Source organism: Lissotriton vulgaris, chromosome 2_1, assembly GCF_964263255.1.
Source record: "Lissotriton vulgaris chromosome 2_1, aLisVul1.2, whole genome shotgun sequence".
Lineage (NCBI taxonomy): Eukaryota > Metazoa > Chordata > Amphibia > Caudata > Salamandridae > Lissotriton > Lissotriton vulgaris.
This window is the reverse complement of record NC_141687.1, coordinates 296,350,793-296,373,261: the sequence shown is the minus strand read 5'-3', so window position 1 is coordinate 296,373,261 and position 22,469 is coordinate 296,350,793. Positions and strand designations below refer to the sequence as shown.

At 50.0% G+C, this 22,469-nt stretch overlaps 1 protein-coding gene across 1 annotated transcript in view; it reads right to left on the bottom strand.

Annotated features, from left to right (window-relative positions):
- Window positions 1-22,469, bottom strand: part of TEX14 (testis expressed 14, intercellular bridge forming factor) — a 1,917,691-nt gene that overhangs the window by 1,210,116 nt on the left and 685,106 nt on the right. The window lies entirely within an intron of this gene.

Sequence of the window (22,469 nt, the reverse complement as noted above, 5' to 3'; positions counted from 1 at the left end):
ATACATTCTTATCAAGTTACAATCTTGGTTCTATGCCACAAATTCTACTTACGGGGTGTTAGACTTGGCCCTTTTTGCTAGGTCATCCCTGAACTTTTTACCTTCCTCCTAGCCTTTCTTCTTATATGGAGTTGGTGGTTCTAGGACTCTGGGCACTTTAGCACTGCTGTCCAGTGTAAGGTGCATGCGCTCTCTGTGGTAAACATGGTAGGATTGGTCTACACCTGTTTTGGCATATTTAATTTACCTGTCAGTCCCTTGTAAAGTGGTACCTAAGATACCTGGGGCCGGTAAATTAAATGCTACGGGTGGGCTTATTATTTATTTATTTATTTTCAGACTCTTATATAGATTTCACTGCGCCACTTCTAGGACACAAATGCGTCAATTTCTTATGCCTGCCTCATAGCAGGCGTAAGACTGATGCAGGCCCTTTCACATGGGGCTTGCCCCATGTGAAAGGACACATTGCTGGAGTTGCGTCACTTTTGCGCCATACAGATACGTCAGAAATATTGACGTATCTGTAACTCCTTGCGCCATGATGTTTCATACTGTAAATATGACGCATCATTGGTCTCGCAAGGAGGGAGCAGTGAAAAGTGAAGAATCGCTGTTTTCACGCAGCGATGCGTCACTTTTCATAAATGAGGCCCCAAGTATTTATTTGAACAGTCTGCAGCACAGAGACTAAACTAAGGCAGTTTACATTTCTTATTGGCCCGTATATAGTCATAAACTTTATTTAATTCCCTACAAGTAGGCTGAATTGCCTGTTATATACAATCTCGTAATGTCCTCTATTTTGTTAATTTACAAAGCTTGGACAATAAATTACTGATGAAAACGGGAGCATGTAATTATTGGTTTCAGATGGGTATTCCATGTGTTTTCTGTCTGCCTTGTGAACAGACTGCTAAAGGCTGTAGACCCAGCTCGCTGGAAGATCTTTGCTAAATTAACTTAATGAAGGGCACGTAACCCGAGAATATTAACACCTAGTGTCCGTTGACAATTATGTTTTTCTTACCCATATTCTCCACTCTCCCCAACTCTACACTTATCCTTTGAAAAAGAGCACAAAAGGAAGACAGTCTTTGCTCGTTTCCACCTTCCAAAGGCATATTTTCAAATGCTTCTACTTGGGACAGGTGGCATAGACTAGATAGGCGTGTTGTTATTAATAACAAAAGCTAGATTTACGTTTCCTGTGGCTAACGCCTCTAGACATCTACAGATCAGCCTCTGCCTTTCCTCATTCCTAATGTAATAAAAAAAGTAATTTGGATTTGTATAGTAGCATTAATTATTGAAGCATCATAGGACTATTGGGCTTGTACTTTGTACAAGGTGAGAGATCAGTCACTGGTGACATCAGGTGTCGCAAAGGTCATTGGTATGAACCACTGCAGTGTAAACCCACCATTCAGTGTTCTGAGGATACTACATTCTGCACATAGTGTGTACTAACAGCAAAACCTTCCAAAGTTGACACTGAATTAACGTGATTTTACCCACGGAGTTCATATTATGTGGCTATTCAGTCAAGTCAAGTCAATAAATTTATATAGCGCGCTACATACCCAGAGGGTCTCAAGGCACTTGAAGAGGGGAGAGGAATTACTTCTCGAATATCCAGGTTTTAAGTTGCTTTCTGAATGCTAGGTTGTTTTGAGTGAGGCGAAGATGCATGGGAAGTGAGTTCCAGGTTGTGGCCGCTAGGTAGGAGAATGATCTTCCTCCCATGGTGGTTTTGTTGACGCGGGGAACAGCAGCGAGGGCTTGGTTGGAAGAGCGCAGCTGGCGGGAGGGGGTGTAGAAGGAGAGACGTGTATTGAGGCATTCGGGTCCAAGTTCGTAAAGAGCTTTGTGTGCGTGGGTGAGGAGGCGGAAAGTTATCCTCTTATTGACGGGGAGCCAGTGGAGGTTTTTCAGGTGACCGGAAATGTGTTCTTTACGCGGGATGTCTAATATGAGTCTGGCTGATGCGTTCTGGATGCGTTGGAGTCTTTTCTGAAGTTTTGCGGTGATACCGGCGTAAAGGGTGTTTCCGTAGTCCAGGCGGCTTGTAACCAGTGCGTGGGTCACCGTTTTTCTAGTTTCGGTGGGGATCCAGCGAAAAGTTTTTTTGAGCATGCGAAGAATGTTGAAGCAAGATGAAGAGACGGCGTTGACTTGTCTGGACATCGAGAGTGAGGAATCCAGGATGACGCCTAAGTTCCGTGCGTGATTCGTCGGGATGGGTGCTTTTCCGAGGGCCTCTGGCCACCAAGAGTCGTCCCAGGCGGAGGGGGAGGTACCTAAGATAAGGACTTCTGTTTTGTCTGTATTCAGTTTCAGACGGCTATGCTTCATCCATTCGGCTACCTCTTTCATTCCTTCATGTAGGTTGGTTTTGGCGATGTTTGGGTCTTTGGTGAGTGAGAGGATTAGTTGAGTGTCATCAGCGTAGGAGATGATGTTGAGGTTGTGTTGGCGTGCGATGGTTGCGAGGGGGCTCATGTATACATTGAAGAGGGTGGGGCTGAGTGAAGATCCTTGTGGCACGCCGCAGATGACTTCAGTGGCCTCTGACTTGAATGGTGGGAGGCGTACTCTCTGAGTTCTTCCGGCAAGGAATGAGGTGATCCATTCCAGTGCTTTTCCTTGGATTCCGATGTTTCTGAGTCGTTGTACCAGGGTGTCATGGCAGACTGTGTCGAAGGCTGCGGAGAGGTCGAGGAGGATGAGGGCGACTGTGTCTCCATTGTCCAGTAGAGTTCGGATGTCGTCTGTTGCTGCGATGAGTGCGGTCTCAGTACTGTGTTTGGCTCGGAAGCCGGACTGTGAGGAGTCGAGGGATTTGTTGGCTTCGAGGAAGGCGGCGAGCTGGTTGTTGACAGCTTTCTCGATGACTTTGGCCGGGAATGGAAGGAGCGAGATGGGGCGGTAGTTTTTGAGTTCGGTGGGGTCAGCTGTGGGTTTTTTCAGAAGGGCGCTGAGTTCGGCGTGTTTCCAGCTTTCTGGGAAGGTGCCGGAGTTGAGGGAGCAGTTGATGACGTCTCGGAGGTGTGGTGCTACGATGGAGTCTGCTTTGTTGAAGATGTGGTGAGGGCATGGGTCTGTGGGGGATCCTGAATGTATGGAGTTCATCAGGCGGATGGTGTCCTCAGTGGAGATTGGGTTCCAGTCATAAAGGATGTTCAAGGGGGGTGAAGGTACAGTAGAGGGTTGGGTGAGTTGGTCTTCGAGTAGGTTGTCGAAGCTGTTGTGGATGTCTGCGATTTTGTCGTGGAAGAACGAAGCTAGGGAGTCGCAAAGGGTTTGAGAGGGGGTGATGTCGTTGGAGTTGGCAGTGGGGTTGGTAAACTCTTTGACGATGTTAAATAATTCCTTCCTACTAGCATGTTATGTGAAGAAGGCAAGATGATGCTGTGGAAGTGAAGGCCTAGCTTGTCTTCCTAATTAAACTGTGACGCATTATTTGTAGTGACCTCTCTCTGTGTGTTGAGATATTTCTACACTGCAGTGAATTTGCAGGTACAATATGAAGGAGCCTTTTGGTAAATTCATTCACTTCTGAAAATATTGAGTTTACCGACTACAGAATTGTTGTTGCATGTAATTATAGTGACTTTTTTCATTTGGCACACCATGGTACTACATGAACTAGAATGCATCTAAGCCTTTTTTTATAACAACTGTATACTTGTTGCATATGGTTTCATACCCTTCACTGTGTGATATGCGCTTATATGGCCTTCTACATGACCTCACAGTCTGATTATACTTCCATGTATGTATTTTTATGCACATTTGTCAGACAGCTCATTTTTCAGTCAAATGGACCAACTTCAGACATATTCTTGTTTAGCTTGTGTCAATTATCTTACTTCCGAAACCAAGAAGGGCTCTAAGGGGCATATTAGGAAGAACCTTGTTAAAATTATCGCAGTTTTAGCAGCAGGAAACTGCCGCTAAAACGGCGATAATGGGCTTGCTAATATGCGTTATAGAATTCCAATCGAAGCCTAGGTTAGATGTGCATGACATCTAACCTGGGCTTCTATTGGAATTCTATAAAGCATATTAGCAAGCCCATTATCGCAGTTTTAGCAGCAGTTTCCTGCCGCTAAAACTGTGATAATTTTAACAAGGTTCTTGCTAATATGCCCCCAAATGCGTTACACAAATCTGCTTAAAGTGATATATGCACTGGAAGTTGGCCAAGTAGATATCGCCTAACTAGAAAAACCTACCTCTATAAATGTTGATTTACTAAATACCCCATGTTAGAACTGGGGGTCTCTAGTTGGCAAAGGTAGGTACCTTTGACCAAATAGGGACCCTTGCTTGTAGTCAGGGGAAGGGAATTACACTCCTGGACAACCCCTGCTCACCCCCTTGGTTGCTTGGCACGAGCAGACAGGCTTATCACAGAGGCAGTGCGTTAAGCATTTATGGACACATACAGTAATACAGTGAAAACACTACAGATGGACACCACACAGGTTTTATAAAAATAATTCTTTATATAGACTTAACACAAGACCAGAACAACAAAAATCCACAATACTATAATCAAAATAATACTTAACAAGCATTGACATAGCCAATAGGTCTCGCCTTTGGGACCTTATAAGTGTTCAACAGTTGATGTTGTTGCACCAAGGATATTATGCTGCATAACTAAATACTTATAAGGTCACAAAAGCGAGACCTATTGGCTACGCCAATGCTTGTTGTCAATTGTGGGCCTGCTCAAAAGGGTCGGAAGTCTGCCATCCAAACTTTGAGCAAATGGAATCATTCTCTGATCTCCTTGGCCTACTCCAGTTTGCTATTCCTTCTCCTTTGAGGGTTCAGGGTTGGTCTATGCAAGGATTATCAGCTTTCCTGGCTGAGTGTCAGTTGGCTTCTTTGGCTGAAATTTGTAGGGCGGCCACTTGGGTCCTCCCCTCTACCTTTATCAAAAATTACCATATCATTCAGGGTTTCAGTGGAGCGTCTGTTTGTGACCAGAGTACTGTCTGCAGTGTTGTGACTGTATTTACTATTTTGATTAATAAAGTGTGTTGTGCTAGCACCCTACTCAGTTGTCCTGCCTTTTCTTTGGCTTAGATGCATCTTATTAGTGAGGATTCTAAGCGAAAAGGGACAAGGAGGTAATACTTCAATCAATGGTAAGTACTCAAAGCATTATTATGGTCGCACAATTTGCACATCACTGAAAATCTGACGCAAATGTCCATTTTAGCAATTAACTTTGCCTCTCCACAAAAAAAATATTGTTTTTTCAGAAGAAGCCCATTTAATTAGGAGGCGTGTTCCCTCTATTCCCATACTGGAATAAAATTATCTCCCTATTACCTAGCTGTCGCTAACACCAGTTAGCGACAGCTAGTAGGAGATAGCGACCATCTTGGGCCCCGCTTTGGATGTCAGTGATATTTATCACTACTGACATGCAAAGTGGGCGTGCCAAGATGTTAGCGACTGCAAACAGTCGCTAACATCGCTATCTCCTATTACCAACTTTTGGAGATATTTGCGCTAAGCGCGATTATCTCCAAAAGCTAACCCCTGCCCCTGAGCAGTTCTTAGCCATGTTATCCAATGGTAGGTGGATAACATGGCTAAGAGCATTTGCTCGGTAATGCATGAATATCGCTGACTTTACAGCGATATTTATGGATTTCGACCGATTTTTATCGCTTAGGAGATAAACCTTGATAATAGCAAGGCTCCTAAGCAATAAAAATCGCCGCAGCTCGGCGATAAAAATATCGCCGCTAAACCAACATTGCGATAATTATCGCTAGTTGTTGGTAATATGCCCCATAATCCGTATGATGTATTAGTGTACTTCCGATAACTTCGGGACCCTAGATGACAGCTATACATTGAGGTGACTTTACAGACACACATATGCTAAAATAAAGAATATAAATATTAGAATGCGTACCAGGAAGTAGCCGCAAACATGTGAATCAAGGCAGTAGGGTATAGCGCAGTGGTTCCCAAACTTTTTTAGTTTTAAATGGTTTTTTATTGGGCCAGAGGAAAGCATAGTAAAGCATCGTAATACAGAGTGCATGCAACCCGCAAACCGGCTGCTCTTCGTAACTAACGTCCATCTAGTGCTAAGACAGAATTGGCATAAGAAACAGGCAGTCAGCAGTGGCAAGGTGATGCAAATAAGGCTCATGACATGCTCTTGTGGCCAACAGTTTAGAATTAACCAACCCCGCAAAACCCCCCTTACCCCCCAACCAATCTCCCACCCCCCACCCCAACCAGTGTGCCATAAGTTCGAGGTCCAATGACTATGACTCGGAGAGAGACCCGTATCGCAAACCTTTGAGGTGTTTAGGTGTCTATCGCCGTGTCCGTGAGACGCAACAGCCGTAAGTATTTTGGGCACGTAATTTCATTAAATTCTTTGGACAGCAGCGAGATGAAAGGTTGCGGGACTTTCTGAAACGCGGCTGCAGAGTGAGAGAGAGTAGCCTGGATACGTTCCATGCCCAGGGTGAACCAAAGTTTGTGAAGCCATCCTATGTGGGTGGGTTTGGACGTGGACCCCCATAGTGAGAGGATATGTTGCGTGGCGGCTTGGATGGCAATGCCCATCTGTCAGCCACGGACCGATTTCAGGGGGAAGGTGAGTGCATTGGGAAGCCCCAAGATAGCATCCGCTGGGAAGCGGGGTATCTCTGTGTCAAAGGTCGCGTCAATGTCATCTAAAACAGAGTTCCAATAGTCTCTGACCTCCCTGCAGTCCCAGAGGATGTGAGTCATAGTGCCCTTTTCCCCGCACCCCCTCCAACATAGGTCGCTTCTAGATGGGTTACCCTTATGAAGTCTGACTGGGGTGAGGTGCCAATAGGTTGCCAATTTCACAGCTGTCTCTCTGCCCGCTGTGTTGCGTGTGGTGTGGGATGCTCTGTAGTATACCTGGCACCATTCCTTAAATGATAACGGTCTTCCTAGTTCAGATTCCCATCTTTTCTGTCCAGCTGTTTTGTGCGAATCTAATGGAGGCATAAGCATTTTGTATATATCAGAGATGAGGCGGCGATCTGTATCCCTAGTCAGGAGCCACTTCTCGAAAGGAGACATGGGGCGTCCTACCATAGTGACGGTCGCCGGGTCAGTGAGCCAGTGTCGCAATTGAAAATATTGGAAAAGATGGGGGTCGGTGACATCATAGTTTAGTTTAATGGTGGAGAAGGGGAGAAAGCCCTGCAGATCAAAGAGATCTCCTGCGCATCTGCATGATGTGCCTCACCATTGCGTGAAAGCTCGGGGATCGTTACCCGGAGGGAAGTCCGGGTTGTCTAGTAGTGGGGTGAATGGAGAGGGAAAAGTAGTGAGGCCGCGTTTAGCGGCTACCGCGTCCCATACTTTGGTGACTTCCCAAACTTTTTTGACCCGTGGCTCCCTTGACTTAATTGGCAGTTGGCCGTGGCTCCCCACCATTTTTTTACCGGTGGATAATTGTAACAAAATAAAAAGATTAAAGTTGCAAAAGGGGAAAAACAAACCTTTGTTTTATGCGCTGATACGTTTTCTGTCATTGAGAATGTAAATGCGGCATGAACTCAGGCGTGGGAGGCTGTATTGAACCCTGTGACAATCCGGGCGGGACTGGCTACCGGGCGTTTTGGCATACTGCCGAGCTGGGGGCTGATTTTGTTGATGGGGACCTGTGTGTGTTGAACACAATTCGTTTTGCTTTGTTTATTTCGAAGCCTACGCAGGTTTCATCAACAAAATTAGCCCCCACCGCAGTGACATCAGCCCCCAGCTCTGCAGCATGCCAAAACGCCCGGTAGCCAGTCCGGCCCTGGTGACCGTACTGATGTTTCAGTAATATTTGAATGTATTCCCCTTTCAGGGATCATCCGAGAGTTCTACTGGGTTTGGTTTAGAATAGATTAGAAAAATAACGATGGCCCTGTTTGTAAACGCACATTTGAAGATGTTTTTTAAACAAATTGTACATTTTTTAATTTCATTGTAAATGCATATTCCAGATTGAATATATGGGAAAAAAAAGTGTATTTTGTTTAAAAAACATATTCAGATGTGCATTTTCAGACAGGGCCATTGTCCTTTTTCTAATCTATTCTAGACCAAACCCAGTAGAACTCGCAGTTAATCTGGAGTTAAATTCCACCAAGTTAAGACGGAGCCACTCAGTGTTAGCATTGCATACTGGAGAAAAAATGCACCCAACAGGCACACACATGCCGAAATTCATTTAATACACTCCATTAAACTCTCGCAAATGCTTGTAGTTGTGGGCTGTCCCTGAATGACTTTCACCAAAATTCTTCAAAATTGTGTACAATTGTCCAAGCACTGTAGCTATGAAAGTTGCCTCATCTTGTTTAGCACCATCACAAACTGTGCAGTGGGGGCAAATATTTGAACACGAAAGCAGAGCAGCTGAATTTAAATCAGCACTAATAACGAATATGCTACTTACCAGTATGCATCTGTTCTTGGCATGTAGGGTTGCTGACATTCATATCTGTGCATAGATCGCCGCCTAGTGTTGGGTCCGGATGATTGCACATTGTTGTTCTGGAAGAGTCTTCGAAGTATCACGAGATACGTGGCTCCTCCCCTGGACTACAGTGCGCATGGGCCTACTCTCCATCCTCAGATTGTTTTTCGCCATTGTGGCAGAGATGGAGTGTAATACAGTGAGTGATGTCCATGCTCCATAGTAATTCTGAATGCTACAGCTGCTACAGGCGCCGGGGAGGAGGGGCGATATGAATGTCAGCAGCCCTACATGCCAAGAACAGATGCATACTGGTAAGTAGCATATTCGGTTCGAGGCATGTGGGCTGCTGAATTCATATCTGTGCATAGATTATATAGCAGTACCTCCTATTAGCGGCGGCTGCCCATGCCAGCTGCAGCAGTCTGAAAAAGGGTTTTGAGAACAGCATGTCCTACAGCTGCCTGCTGTCTTGAATGCACATCTACACAGTAGTGTTTCGTAAATGTATGTGTAGTGGACCATGTGGCTGCCTTACATATCTCTAAAGGAATATTTCCCAGGAAAGCCATGGATGCTCCTAACTTACGTGTGGAGTGTGCTCTTGGAGGAATGGTTAGTGTGCGTTTAGCCTTTGCGTAGCAAATTTGTATACACTTAACTATCCATCTGGCTATTCCTGCTTTGGAAATGGGGTTGCCTTTGTGCTGTGGGGAAAAGGCAACAAACAGTTGTTTTGTTTTCCTGAAATCCTTAGTTCTGTCTACATAGTACATTAGAGCTCGTTTGATGTCTAATGTGTGTAGAGATCTCTCTGCAACGTTTTCTGGATTAGGATAGAAAACAGGCAGTTCTATGGTTTGGTTCATGTGGAACTGCGAAATCACCTTAGGCATGAACGTAGGGTTGGTGCGTAGTACAACTCTATTTGCGTGGACCTGTATGAATGGCTCTTGAACGGTTAGTGCCTGGAGTTCACTAACTCTTCTTAGTGAGGTAATGGCTACTAGGAAAGCAACTTTCCAAGTAAGAAATTGAATCTCACAAGAGTGTAGAGGTTCAAAAGGCGGTCCCATCAGTCTGGTGAGGACCACATTAAGGTTCCATACAGGTGAAGGTGGGTGTCTGGGAGGGATCACTCTTTTGAGTCCCTCCAGAAAAGCTTTAATGGCAGGCACTCTGAATAGTGAGAGGTGCTGCCTGTTTTGAAGATAAGCCGCTATTGCGGATAAATGTATACGAATGGAACTGTACGCCAGATTGCATCTGTATAAATGTAACAAATAACAGATAATGTTTTGAATAGATGCATCCAGTGGGTCAATGTCATTATTGTTACAATATATGACAAACCTTTTCCATTTAGCCGCATAACATGCTCTGGTTGTGGGTCTCCTTGCCTCCTTGATGATGTTCATGCATTCTGGTGGCAAGTTGAGGTAGCCAAATTCTAAGACTTCAGGAGCCAGATCGCCAGGTTGAGCTATTGCGGATTTGGGTGCTGAATTTCGCCATGGCTCTGCGTTAAAAGTCTGGGTGTTAGCCGCAGTCTTTGATGCGGTACCACGGAAAGTTCTACTAGCGTGGTGTACCATGGCTGGCATGCCCACGTTGGAGCAACCAGGATGAGTGTCATCGAGTGTTGCCTCAGCTTGCGTGCCACCAGCGGTATTAGAGGCGCTGGGGGAAAGCGTACGCAAACCTGCCTGACCAGTTCATCCATATCTCATTGCCATGAGACTGCGGATGTGGGAACCTGGCGGCGAAGCTTTGGCATTTTGCGTTTTCCCTTGTGGCGAATAGGTCTATCTCTGGATGACCCCACTGCTGGAAGTACGGTTGGAGTACTGATGGATGTATCTCCCACTCGTGCATCTGGTGACTGTGTCTGCTGAGCAGATCCGCCATCTGGTTGTCTTTGCCCGGGAGGTGTTCCGCCATGAGGAAAATGTTCCTTTGAATGGCCCACTTCCACATGCTCTGAGCCAGATGAGACAACTGTGGAGTGTGTGTACCTTCCTGCTTCTGTATGTAGTACATGGCAGTCATGTTGTCCGTCTGGATCAACACAACCTTGTTGCACAAGTGTACTTGCAAAGCTTTCATCGCCATGAAGATTGCCATCAATTCCAGAAGGTTGATGTGCATCTTCTTTTGCTGTGCTGTTCATAGTCCCTGCACTGTGTAGTGGAGTACATGAGGTCCCCATCCCTGGAGAGACGCGTCCGTCGTCAGTATAATCTGTGGCACAGGCTCTTGGAACGGTCGGCCCTTGCAAAGGTTTTGTGGGTTCCACCAATGCAGAGAGTTGAATGCCCGACCGCTCACCAAGTGGGCGGGTTGAAGATGTGACTTTGGATAATTCAGCGAGAATCCCAGACTGTGAAGAAGATGAATGGTGTGGGACATGTGGCTGGCGCACTGCTGGGCCGTTTTTGCTTGAATAAGCCAGTCGTCCAGATAAGGGTAGACATGTATCTGCTGTCTCCCTAGGTGTGCTGCTACTGTCGCCAGACACTTTGTGAACACCCTGGGTTCCGTCGTTACTCAGAAACTGATAATGTTGATTTTGAATAGTGAACCTGAGATACTGTCTGTGTGATGGGTGTATGGGTATATGGAAATACGCATCCTTTAGATCCAGTGTTGCGAGGAAGTCTCCCTGACTGAGTAAAGGCAGAACCTGCTGTAAGGTGAGCATATGAAAATGCTCTGACAGAATGTAACTGTTTAGAGGCCTGAGGTCCAGTATAGGTCTGAGAGACCCGTCCTTTTTGGGTATTAAGAAGTACAGAGAATACACTCCTGAGCCTTGGTCTTCTACATGCACGAGCTCTATGGCTCCTTTTTGCAGCATGCTGATGACCTCCTGCTGCAATAAGTGTAAGTGCTCTGCGGACATAGGACGGTGTCTTGGTGGTATGTTGGGTGGAGTGGATGTTAATTCCAGACAATACCCGTACTGGACAATGTCTCTCACCCACCTGTCTGTGGTGATGGACTTCCAGACTGGCAGGAACTGTTGTAGTCTCCCCGCGAAAGGTGTTAAATGGTCGGGGGGCAGTGACAGGGCGTCACTGTTTGTTATTGGCAGAGGATCTGGAACTGTTGTTTCCTCTTCCTCTGCCCTTGATGTTGTTTCCACGATATCCACCCCGGTTGTTCTTATTGTAGGTGGATTGTGTACCTCCTTTATTGTACTGTGTTTGTTGTGTGGATTGGCCTCTTGAAGGTCCCCTAGTATTGGAGCGACAAAATGAACCACCCCAAAGCTGCTGTGACTGCAGAGCCCCCATAGACTTTGCAGTCTCTGTGTCTTTTTTAATCTTTTCAAGGGTGGTGTCAACCTCAGGGCCAAATAAGTAGTCCGGGTTAACTGGCTGATTGAGGATAGAAGTCTGTATTTCTGGTTTGAATCCCGAGATTCTCAACCAGGCATGTCTCTTCAACATAACGCTAGTGTTAATGGCCCTGGCCGCAGTGTCAGCCGCGTCCAGCGCGCACTTGATGGAAGCATTGGCTATAAGCTTTCTTTCCTGGATCAGTAGTTCTGCACCCTCCTTGTACTGATCTGGTAGGTGTTGCAACAGTGTCTCAAGGGTATCATAATGGGACCTGTCATATCTTGCTAAGAGTGCCTGAGTGTTGGCAATGCGCCAGATGTTAGCTGCCTGTGCTGCCACGCTCTTTCCTGAAGTTTCCAGTACTTTCGACTCTTTGTCAGGAGGAGGAGCATCACCTGTAGTCTGGGAGTTTGCTCTCTTACGTGCATTAGAAACAACTAATGAGTCCAATGGCAACTGTCCTCTTATATAAGTAGGGTCCACAGGTGCCGGTCTATATTTTTTTTCAATCCTTGGGTTTAACACCCTGGCCCTAGTGGTTTCCTTAAAAATGTCACCAGCATGCTTAAGGCCCCCTTTTAGCATGGGCAGGGTTTTGACTGTTCTTTCTGAAGTGGAAAAGGTGTCGACCAGAAAGTCTTCCTCCACAGGGTCAGCATGTAGCTCAACGTCATGGTTACTTGCCGCTCTTTCAATAAGGGCGTTAAAGGCAGTAGTGTCCTCAGTAGGAGATGTTTTCACACTGTATACATGTGTGTCAGGGGCAGTCTGCGGATCCCTTGGGTCAGCCGGGTGTGCCCATGGTTGGTTTTGATCATTGGGATCAGTGTCCACATGATAAGTATCACCTTCATTTTCGTCATCCCCTGCATCCACATCTGAGTATGGGGGTGAAATATTCTGAGGTTCGTGTCCATATGAATGGAGGGGTTCCACAAGAGCTGGTGACGTTGTTGAATCCCTCTTCTTTTTCAAGGGAATCTTATATGACTCCATGGGTGTTTCTGGTATGATTTTCCTTTTATATATGGACAGTCTACCAGTTTCCGAGTCGATGAATTGCCTCGACTCCTGTTCTTCAGGCTCTTCAGTAGCCTCCACTTCCGTCGACACTTTTTTAATGGCTCCGATACCTCTTTTCGGTTCGAACATCTTCAGACGCACCGAGGGTGGCAACCGAATTTGATTGGTGTCGACGCGGTCTGAATGTTTCCGATCAGCTTTGGTGTTGGGGCCTTCTTCGGCCTGACCGCTGTAGCCTTATCTTTGATGCGTTGGAGTGACTCTGACACTTCCTTGGCTATGAATGGACTCGGCTGCGTCGACTCGACAGGGTCCTTGGAGCCAGTCTCCGTCTTGTCCGCAGGCCTCAACTGTGGATCTACCCCTTCTTTCGGGTCGAGCCGTTTGTGTGTGTCGACTCCCTTCGGCCTAGTTGGTTCGACAGCCTTGACCTTGGTCTTCGGTGCCCCAACCTTCGGTTCGACGACCTTCTTGAGTTTTTCGGCATCAACGGCCATTTTCTGTTTCTTCGGTTCCGAGGGGTTTGAGGCCTCGGAGCTGACCAGGGTTAGTTGCACTTTCGGTTTCGGTTTTGGCAGAGATGCTTTCGGTTTCGATTTCTTTGGATCGACCGATGGCGGTTTTGATACCGACGGCTCTTTATCAATGTTCGAAGCCGGGCCTTTATGCGGGGCTGTAGAACGAGTCTGTAGATCTCGGGTAAGGCCTTGTGGCGATCCCTCGACCTGAGCCTTATTGAGTGCGTCATTGTCGGCCCCCGTATAGCCGGTTGGGCCTAGCTCCTCGCCTGAGCTATCTTCTACGGCCCCAAGGGCCTCTGCGTCGTCTCCTACCTCTTCTACGACGTTTCCGTCTTCTTCTAGCACCTCTTCGTCTTCGGCATCATACTCGGAGTCATGGCCCGAAGCCGGATCTGAGTGGTATTCCCGATCCTCCAGATCAACGACCTCTTCGTTTTCAGTCCCGAAGATGTTTTCTGGAACAGGCGCTGATCTCTGCAACTCCACTCGAGCCGCGCGTCGAATCCGAAGAGTGTTCTTCGACCTGAACCGGGCACAGGCCATACAGGTGGCTTTGGTGTGATCCGGGGACAGGCCCTTGTTGCACACCGGGTAGACATCGATGTGCGGGTATTTTGCATTGCAAAGTGGACACCTCTTGAATGGGCTTCTTTCCATTGTAGATCGAAGATCGGGTCGAGTGTGGAAAGAAACACCGTCTGATTCCTCGATGTCCTATCGAAGCAAAGTTACCGGTACCGAACGAAACAATACCGACGCTGTTGAAATCCTTTTGGCTTTGTAGAAAGTTTTCCTAACTTGAGCTAAGATAGTAACATCCGAACCCAATGGCGGAAAAAAACAATCTGAGGATGGAGAGGATGCCCATGCGCACTGTAGTCCACGGGAGGAGCCACCTATCTCGTGATACTTCGAAGACTCTTCCAGGACAACAATGTGCAATCATCTGGACCCAACACTAGGCGGCGATCTATGCACAGATATGAATTCAGCAGCCCACATGCCTCGAACCTATTTCAGACTCCTAAAATAAAAACGCCATGCAAAAGTGAATTACGTGCTCCAAATATTATTAATTTAAAGTGGCGGATTGCAATTCAGCATGTACACAGTCACAGACTAAAGCGGTGTATGAATGCATCTTCGCTGAGGTCGAGGAGGTTAAAACTGCTCAGTAAGAGGCCTGAGCTTCGATCTTGGCCTTCTTGCTTTTATGCCGGGGCTCCCAACATTCTACTCCTGTACTGTTCTGCGGACCACACAGGAATCCACCCCACTCCAGTACCAACACTCCAGGGGCCCTAGTGTTACTTACTTTCTAAATTACCTATTTCCTTACGAAGAGGGTCCCATGTGGCACAGCAGCAATAACGCTTCTCAAACAATGGTCAGAGCTGCGCATGTATGCCAGTAATGCAGGTGGCATTTCTAGCGCTGCATGTGCATTTTCCCACATTGTGCCGCGGCGCCCTTGGCAACTCCTAACGGCGCACCGGGGTGGCGCGGCGCACAGTTTGAGAACCGCTGGTATAGCGAAACGGGCTAACAAAATCCCACGTACTGGAACAACAAATGTTCGAAAGAGGATAACCTCAGCAGTGTTCGCGCGCAGCCTTTGCTCTGCTGCTTGAGCCCCTCGTGATGATACTGTGTTATGCGGGCACCGAGAAGTGATCTCAACGCAGCATGAAACAAGCGCGCGCCTCGCGCTGCCAGCAGAGGGAGGGGAGTGAGGAGGGGGCCGGCGTGATTCCCTTGCGGAAGCGAGCCAGGGACACCATATGTTTGTAAGTTAATTACAAACATATGGTGGCGCGCGCTCCCGCAAGGGAATAGCCAAACGTGCACGCGTAGCCATTGGAGGCAACGCAATGTGGTGTCGGGGCCGGCTCAAAACAGACCCACAAAGAACACTATCTTGGAAAAGCAAAAACAAAGACAGCTCACGGCGTCGGGGAGTTGCGGCGTTGTTGGCGCTGTGTGGCGTCGGTTCCATGCTTTGGAGAGGTGATGCACCGGGTCCTTGATGCTTGTGCACAGTAGGGAAGGCGTCTGTTCCCTACCGGCGAGGAGGTGACGTCACGATGCCGCCGAAACCATGGTTCCGAACGATGTCACAATGTTTAATAGATTCTTGATCACCCACGTCAGCCCTGTGCTCCCTCACTCTGTCTTCTGGTGCCTCCTTAGTCCCTGTCACACACAAACCAGACATGCAGTATACGAGCTAGCAGAGGCAGGCTGGATGGTTAGGTAAGAAAATGCCTACTTTCTAAAAGTTGTATTTTCAAATACAGAATGTTAAAACCAGCGTCACCAAAAGATGTATTTTTATCATTCTGAGTTCAGGCATACTAAACTCAAATTTCTACCATGTTCCCTGGGTCAGTTAGGATTATAAGATATTATAATCAAACTGCCCATTTTGGCCTATGGGGACAGGTAGCCTTGCAATAGTGAAAAACGAAAATGGCTGTAATTCACTATCAGGACATGTCACACTCATCTGGGCATTTCCAGCCTTTTATATACAATGCACCCAGCCCTTGGGCACACCTTAGGGGTGTCTGATATGTAGAAAAGGAAGGTTTACGGACTGGCAAGTGTGTGCACTTGCCAAATCGACATGGCAGCCCCAGGCTGCACACAGGCTCTGCAATGGCAGGTCTGAGATACACTTTACAGGCTGTTTCTGTGGGTGGCACAATCAGTGCAGCAAGCCCACCAGCAGCATTTGATTTACAGGCCCTGGGCACACATGCTGCACTATACTAAGGTTTGACAAGTAGATCAAATAAGCCAATCACGGAGTCACTAATCAATACATGAATTCACAATAGGGAGTACTTGCACTGTGGCACTTGATAGCAGTGGCACAGTGCCCAAGCATCTAAACCAGCAAACATATCAAAAACAGAGGAGGCTATCAGTGAAAATTGAAAGGGAGGATGTGTGGCTTACCGAGCCGACAAGGCGGATGTGTGCTGAAGAGCTCCGTCTAGCCCTTAGAAGATCCTTCAACCATCCTGGCTCCCTCGGACGACATTTAGGTCCTCGAGGGAGCGTCTTGCCCTCTGACCCCGGAGGCGACAATCTGTTCCCCATCCGGGCGACCGGCGCTGCTGTGAGCCGGCGTGACAGCCCCGGGGACTGTGGCCTGGTCGCCGCGTGTGCAGCCAGGCGGTGCCGTAAAAGTGACCCGGGTGAGAGAGGCAGGTGGCGGCTTGAAGACGGGTGGCGGCGGCCGGTCAGAGGCGGCGGCTGGGTGGCACTGAGTCCCGGCCGAGGGTCGAAGTGGCCCCGGACTTCTGGTGGACCGCCCCCCAGGTGGGGCTTTGGAGGAGTAGTGCCCGGTCCGCTCAGTGGGGCCAGGACAGGCCTAGTGGAGGTGTCGGCGGCAGTGGAGGCCTGGAGGGCCGGGGCCCCCCGGCGCACACATTGAAGTAGGGGAGGAGGCCAGGAGACACCGAGCGAATAGTGACCCGCGGCCAGTGCAGCTGCAGGACAGGTTGGTGCTCGGTGGCTGGGTCGGGCCACACCGGCGTCCTGCGGGCACCGCCAAGGCTGTCGGCCGGGCCCATATCCTCTGGGAGCAGTTTGGGGTAGCACTGGGGCATTGGAGTGGAGAACTTACGATGCCCCCTCCCCCCCTTCATGCATGAATGACTGGCAACACTGTGGGGGCATCAGAACCTAGGAGGGGCAAGCACGGCGGATAGGCAGCGGGCTGGCCCGGAGAAGAGACCGGTGGGGTGGCCTTCCCATCCCTCCTGCTAGACAGCGGCGCCTACTGGTAGGCGGTGGCCCAGGCGGTGACACACTCTGATACCACATAGTGGAGGGCACCGGCCATTGGCATGGGGGAGTGCAGTGACCGGCGAAGGCTTGATTCGTGAAAGTCAGGTTTGTGAGTTGCTGATCCGCCTCCTGTGGGCCCCGGCGGGGAGCCGGTGGGCGCTGAACATGACAAGGGGCAAAGGAGGCAGTGGCCCGACCACGCATGGGCCCATTGATAAATTCACAGGCCCCGGGATGGCGGGCGGAACGGCTGGCTCTACACAAGGGACCCCACCAGACAATGCATCATTACTGGCGCCGATCACCCAATCGCGGGACATGTTGGACGCCAAGATTGGTGCGGTAGGGTTGGACGTGATGCTGCTGCGGCAGGACTTGCGCAACGCAGTGTCCCGCATTATAGAGGCGGAGGCGCGAGTGTCGGGGGTTGAGGACGATGTCACTATCCTCAAACAGAAAGTGGCGATGCTGGAGAGTACCCAGAGGGGCCTGGCGCTGCGGGTCGAAGACGCCGAAGGGAGGGCCAGGCGCAATAATCTGCGCTCTGTGGGCTTTCCGGAGGGATGTGAGTCTGGTAATATCAAGCGGTTCCTCACACAGCGGTTGGAAGGCAGGCTCCCCCCGGATGTCGTGTCCCGCTGCTTCGTGATTGAGCGGGCGCACAGGGTGCTCACTCAGAAACCACCGGTGGGAGCCCGACCTCGCCCAGTTATGCGAAGCTCCTGAACTATCTAGACCGGGACACGATCTTGAAGCAGGCCCGGGCCAAGGAAACCCTGCTATACGACAACCATCGCTTCATGGTGTTCCCCCACTATACGCGCATGGTGCAGCAGCAGCGTCAGTCCTTCCAGGCGGACACGGCCCAGCTGCGGGAGCTCAAATTGCAATATGCCCTGCTCTTCCCGGCGCGCCTTCGTGTGGTGTTCCAGTCCTGCACCATGTTCTTCGATTCTACGGAGGACGTCTTCAAGTGGACGGACGAAACAGAACGAGTAAGACCTCACACGCCACCGGGCATACACTCGGACTCCTCATTGAGTGAGGGGATGCTGAAAGGCTCACAAAGGCCATGTAGGCGCGGCACCTGGCGATCTCGTTCCCAGAGGCGGTCGTTGTGCTGCAGTCCAGCGCTGGTGGGAGACGACAGATCACAGCCGCAGGACACTGGCACATCCGCCCCCAGTGGGCAGTCACCGGACATAGGGGGACTCCTGATTGGACCTTGTGGGACACCTGATCCAAAATGTCCGAGGGAGCTCTGAGGTGGGCTTCTACCCTACTGACTCTACACCCGTAGGCAGCTAGTGGGACTGTAATGGGTGGTAAGTTAGGGATCCATTGGTGGGACGGGCCCGGGTCCCCCTGTTGGGGGCTTGGTCCCCGTCTCGCCACGACAGATACTTCAGAGTTCTTTGAGGTATGGCGTGGGGGGGTTGTTGGGGGTTGGAGTGGTTTTGTTGTGGGGTTGAAATGTGCATCCAAACTAGGTTCCTGCTGGAGGGTTTCCTCTTCATTTGGTCTGCAAGATAGGGTGGAGGGTTTGTGTGTTTTAGATGGCTAGTGAACGGCTGATGGCATCGGGTCCCTTGGGTACACTTTGTGTTGTGAGCTGGAATATTCGGGGGCTTCTTGATAAGATTAAACGGGGAGCGGTGCTGCGCCAGGCCAAGAGGGTTGCTGCAGATGTCCTGTTGCTGCAGGAAACTCACCTGATGGGCTCCAAGGTTTTGTGTCTGCAGCTTTATGGATATCAACACATTTTCCATGCTGGTTTTACCCAGGGGTCCAGGGGGTAGCCATTCTGATACACCACAGGATCCCTTATGTACATATACAACAGTGGGTGGATGGGCAGGGGCGGTATGTCTTTATCCGGGGCACTATTGGACAGGCTCCAGTGGTCTTTAGTTGTGTCTATGCCCCTCCACCCCTGCAGTGGCACTTAGTTGAAAAGTTGTTGACAGTATGGGCTGATATACCTGAGGGGATCTCTGCCATAGGGGGGATTGGAATGATGTTATGGACATTTCCCGAGACAGACATAAGGCGGGTGGGTGTGGAGGGGGCTCCCAGCCCACAAAGCTACATGCCCTAGCCTCCAGCCTTGATTGGGTGGATATGTGGCGGCTCCACCATGGCACTGAGAGCGGGTACACTTACATCTTGTCGGTGCATGCGTCCTTTTCTAGCTTGGATTATCTCTTAGTCTCTAGAGGGGTGGCCCGAGGGTGGTGTCAGCTGGTATTCATCAGCGGGGGCTCTCCGACCACTCCTCCATATATGTAGTACTGCAGCTGGGTAGGCAGCGGTCGCCATTTCGATGGCGCCTCTCGGTATGGCATCTTCTAAATGAAGATTATGACAATCAAATGCGGGAGGCGATTCCTGCCTTCTGGCCACGAACGTAGGCTCAGTATCGAGAGTGGCAACTGTCTGGGAAGCGATGAAGCCCACCCTTCGGGGGGTGGATGTAGCCTGGTGTACGGAGGCCCACGGCGGCGCTGGGAGAAACTAGTCAAGGCAGAAGCAGAGATTGTGCATCTGGAACGCCAGAGTGGGGAGGCCGATGCGGGTAGAGGGGTGAGATGCCTGATGCAGGCGCAGCAGTCGTACTCCTCCCTCCTGTTGAAAGAGGCAAGGCAAGCGTGGCTGGCGACGCCTAGCAGAATCTGCCAGTGGGGAGACAAGTCCGACAAAATGTTGTATAGGCTCTGTCAGGGCACATTCCGGGGGTGCTCGATGTTGGCGGAGCACCACTAGTGGGCCCCCAGGCTATCGCAGATAGTTTTGCTGATTACTACGCTGCCCTTTATGCTCCCCGGGACTGCCTGACTGCAGAGTGAGTAGATAAGTTTCTCGCAGACCTTCCGCCCAAGGCTGTCTCTGACGAGACAGAGCAGCAATTAGAACTTCCCCTATCGGACGAGGATCTGGGTGGTGCGCTGGGGGAGCAAAATCCAGGGAAGGCTCCTGGCCCAAACGGGTTCCTCAGCGAATTCTTCAAAAGGTACTTTCTCCAGCTGGCTCCACATTATCAAGCAGTGGTGGAAGAATCTAGGGAGGCGGGCAGGCTTCCCCCGGACTGGCGCCATGCGGAGGTGAACAGCACGCCTCCTACCGTCCCATCTCCTTGCTGAACGTCCTAGCTAAGGCCCTGGCAAACCCCCTCTTGCCGCATATATCAACTTTGGTGCATCCGGATCAGGACGGATTTATGCCCCAGCGGGCGACCCGGCATAATATTCGGAGGGCACATGTGGCGCTGGCGACAGCGAGACGGTGGGGAGTTCCTGCAGCCTTCTTGCTTGCAGACATGGATCGGGCGTTTGACTCCCTCAGCTGGGTATACATGTTCGCCCTACTGCGTAGACTTAATTTTGGTCCTAGGCTTCTGTCATATATCCATTTTTTATATACCGACTTGACAGCATCGGTCAGAGTAGCCGGGGCTACATCGCCGAGCTTCTCAGTGCGGCGTGGAACCAGACAGGGCTGCCCTTTGTCGCCCTACCCCTTTGCTCTGGCGATGGAGCTGCTGGCGGCCTGGGTGCGTATGGATGGGCAGCTGAAGGGACTGGAGTGGGCACGCAGGATATCGGACAGGATTGCATTATACGCCGATGATGTTCTTTTCTTTTTAACCGAATTGGACAAATCGGGTCCGAGGATCCTGGAGATCATGCGCATCTTTGGGGAATCCTCCGGACTATACATGAACCCCTGGAAGTCCACTTTGTGGGAACTGGGTGATCCCGGGGTGGTGGGCTCTTGGGCCTCTGCTCTGCAGTGGGCGGATGGTGGTCTACGATATCTGGTGGTGTTCCTTTCCGACATGCCGGAGGTGGCGTGGGAGAGAAACCTTGCGCCAGTGTGGGAGCGGGCTCGAGCCAATATGAAACTCTGGTCGCACATGCCTCTTACCATCTATGGCCGGTCGGCTATTTTTAAAATGGTCACACTACCCCGGTTGCTATATCAGCTCCAGAACCATCCAGATTCAATTGCGCCCAAATGGTTTCAGCAGGTTAATTCTGCGCTGGGGCAGTTTCTTTGGGCAGGGGGAGTGGTAGGTGTGGCAATTTGTAAATGCTTCCTCTCCACCTACTGCGGGGGACTGGCAACCTCCGATATCCTGTCCTATTACCAGGTCTCCCACCTTCTCGTACTGAACGACTGGTGGTACGGGGACAAGGGGGACCGGCATACGCGCTAGAACGCGGCCTGATGGACCCACACTCCCTCCATACCATTCTGTACTCGGCGCCCCTGTTAAAGGAGCTACCACCGGGCACAAGATTGATCTTCCTCATCTGGAGAAAATCACTGTAGCGTATGGGGTGGTGGAATACCCTCACAGGGGAAACCCCACTGTGGCATAATGGGCGCCTACCAGAGCTGGCGGCCCTGCAAGGCTTAAGGGGATGGGATGCCATTGGGGTCTCGACTCTGGGCGATGTGCTCAGGCATGGGACCATCAAGTCCTTCGCGGAGCTCCAGAGGGAGTTTGGCATGCCACGGACTCAATTATTCCGCTACCTACAGCTCCGGCATGCGCTGTCCCCCTACTTGGAGGGAGTGGCCACGCTTCCGGAGTTTAGCCCCCTGGAAGCCAAGGTCTTCATGGGCGATCTGGAGACCAAGAAAATAGCAAAGATATACCAATCACTGGTCACCCACAGCGCGCCGACCCTGGATGATCGACGGAGGACAATGGAGGCAGACGTAGGCACTTTAGAAGAGGAAGTCTGGAGAGAGACACTGGCTGCTCCGCGGGGGGCGGCAACAGCCATGCGTCTCCGACTGATACAGTTTAAGTACCTACATTGGGTCTATTTTATGAGGACCCGGCTATGGCGGGCAAGTATGGTAGCTTCCCCAGAATGCCTTTGATGTGGTCGGGAGGAAGGCACATTCTTGCACACTGTGTGGACCTGTCCTATGTTGGATCGCTTTTGGAGGGGGTGTTCTCCTGCCTGGCGGAGGTCTTGGGGTGGGAGCTCCAGCGCACGCCCCAGCTTGCCCTTCTGCATGTCATGTAGGGAGTCGGGGGCAATGCCTATAAGCGCACCGGTTACTCCTGGGGCTCACCTTGGCGAAGCGGGATATCGCACGGAAGTGGAAGGATGTCCAGGCTCCACCATTATCGGTCTGGAAAAAATGTCTTGATTTTAATGAATCTATGACAGAATATCGAAAGACAGAATATTGACCTACAGAAACATCGACGCTGGAATATCGAAGGCAAGTATATCGACATCCTATCTACAACATGGTAAGTACAAAAAT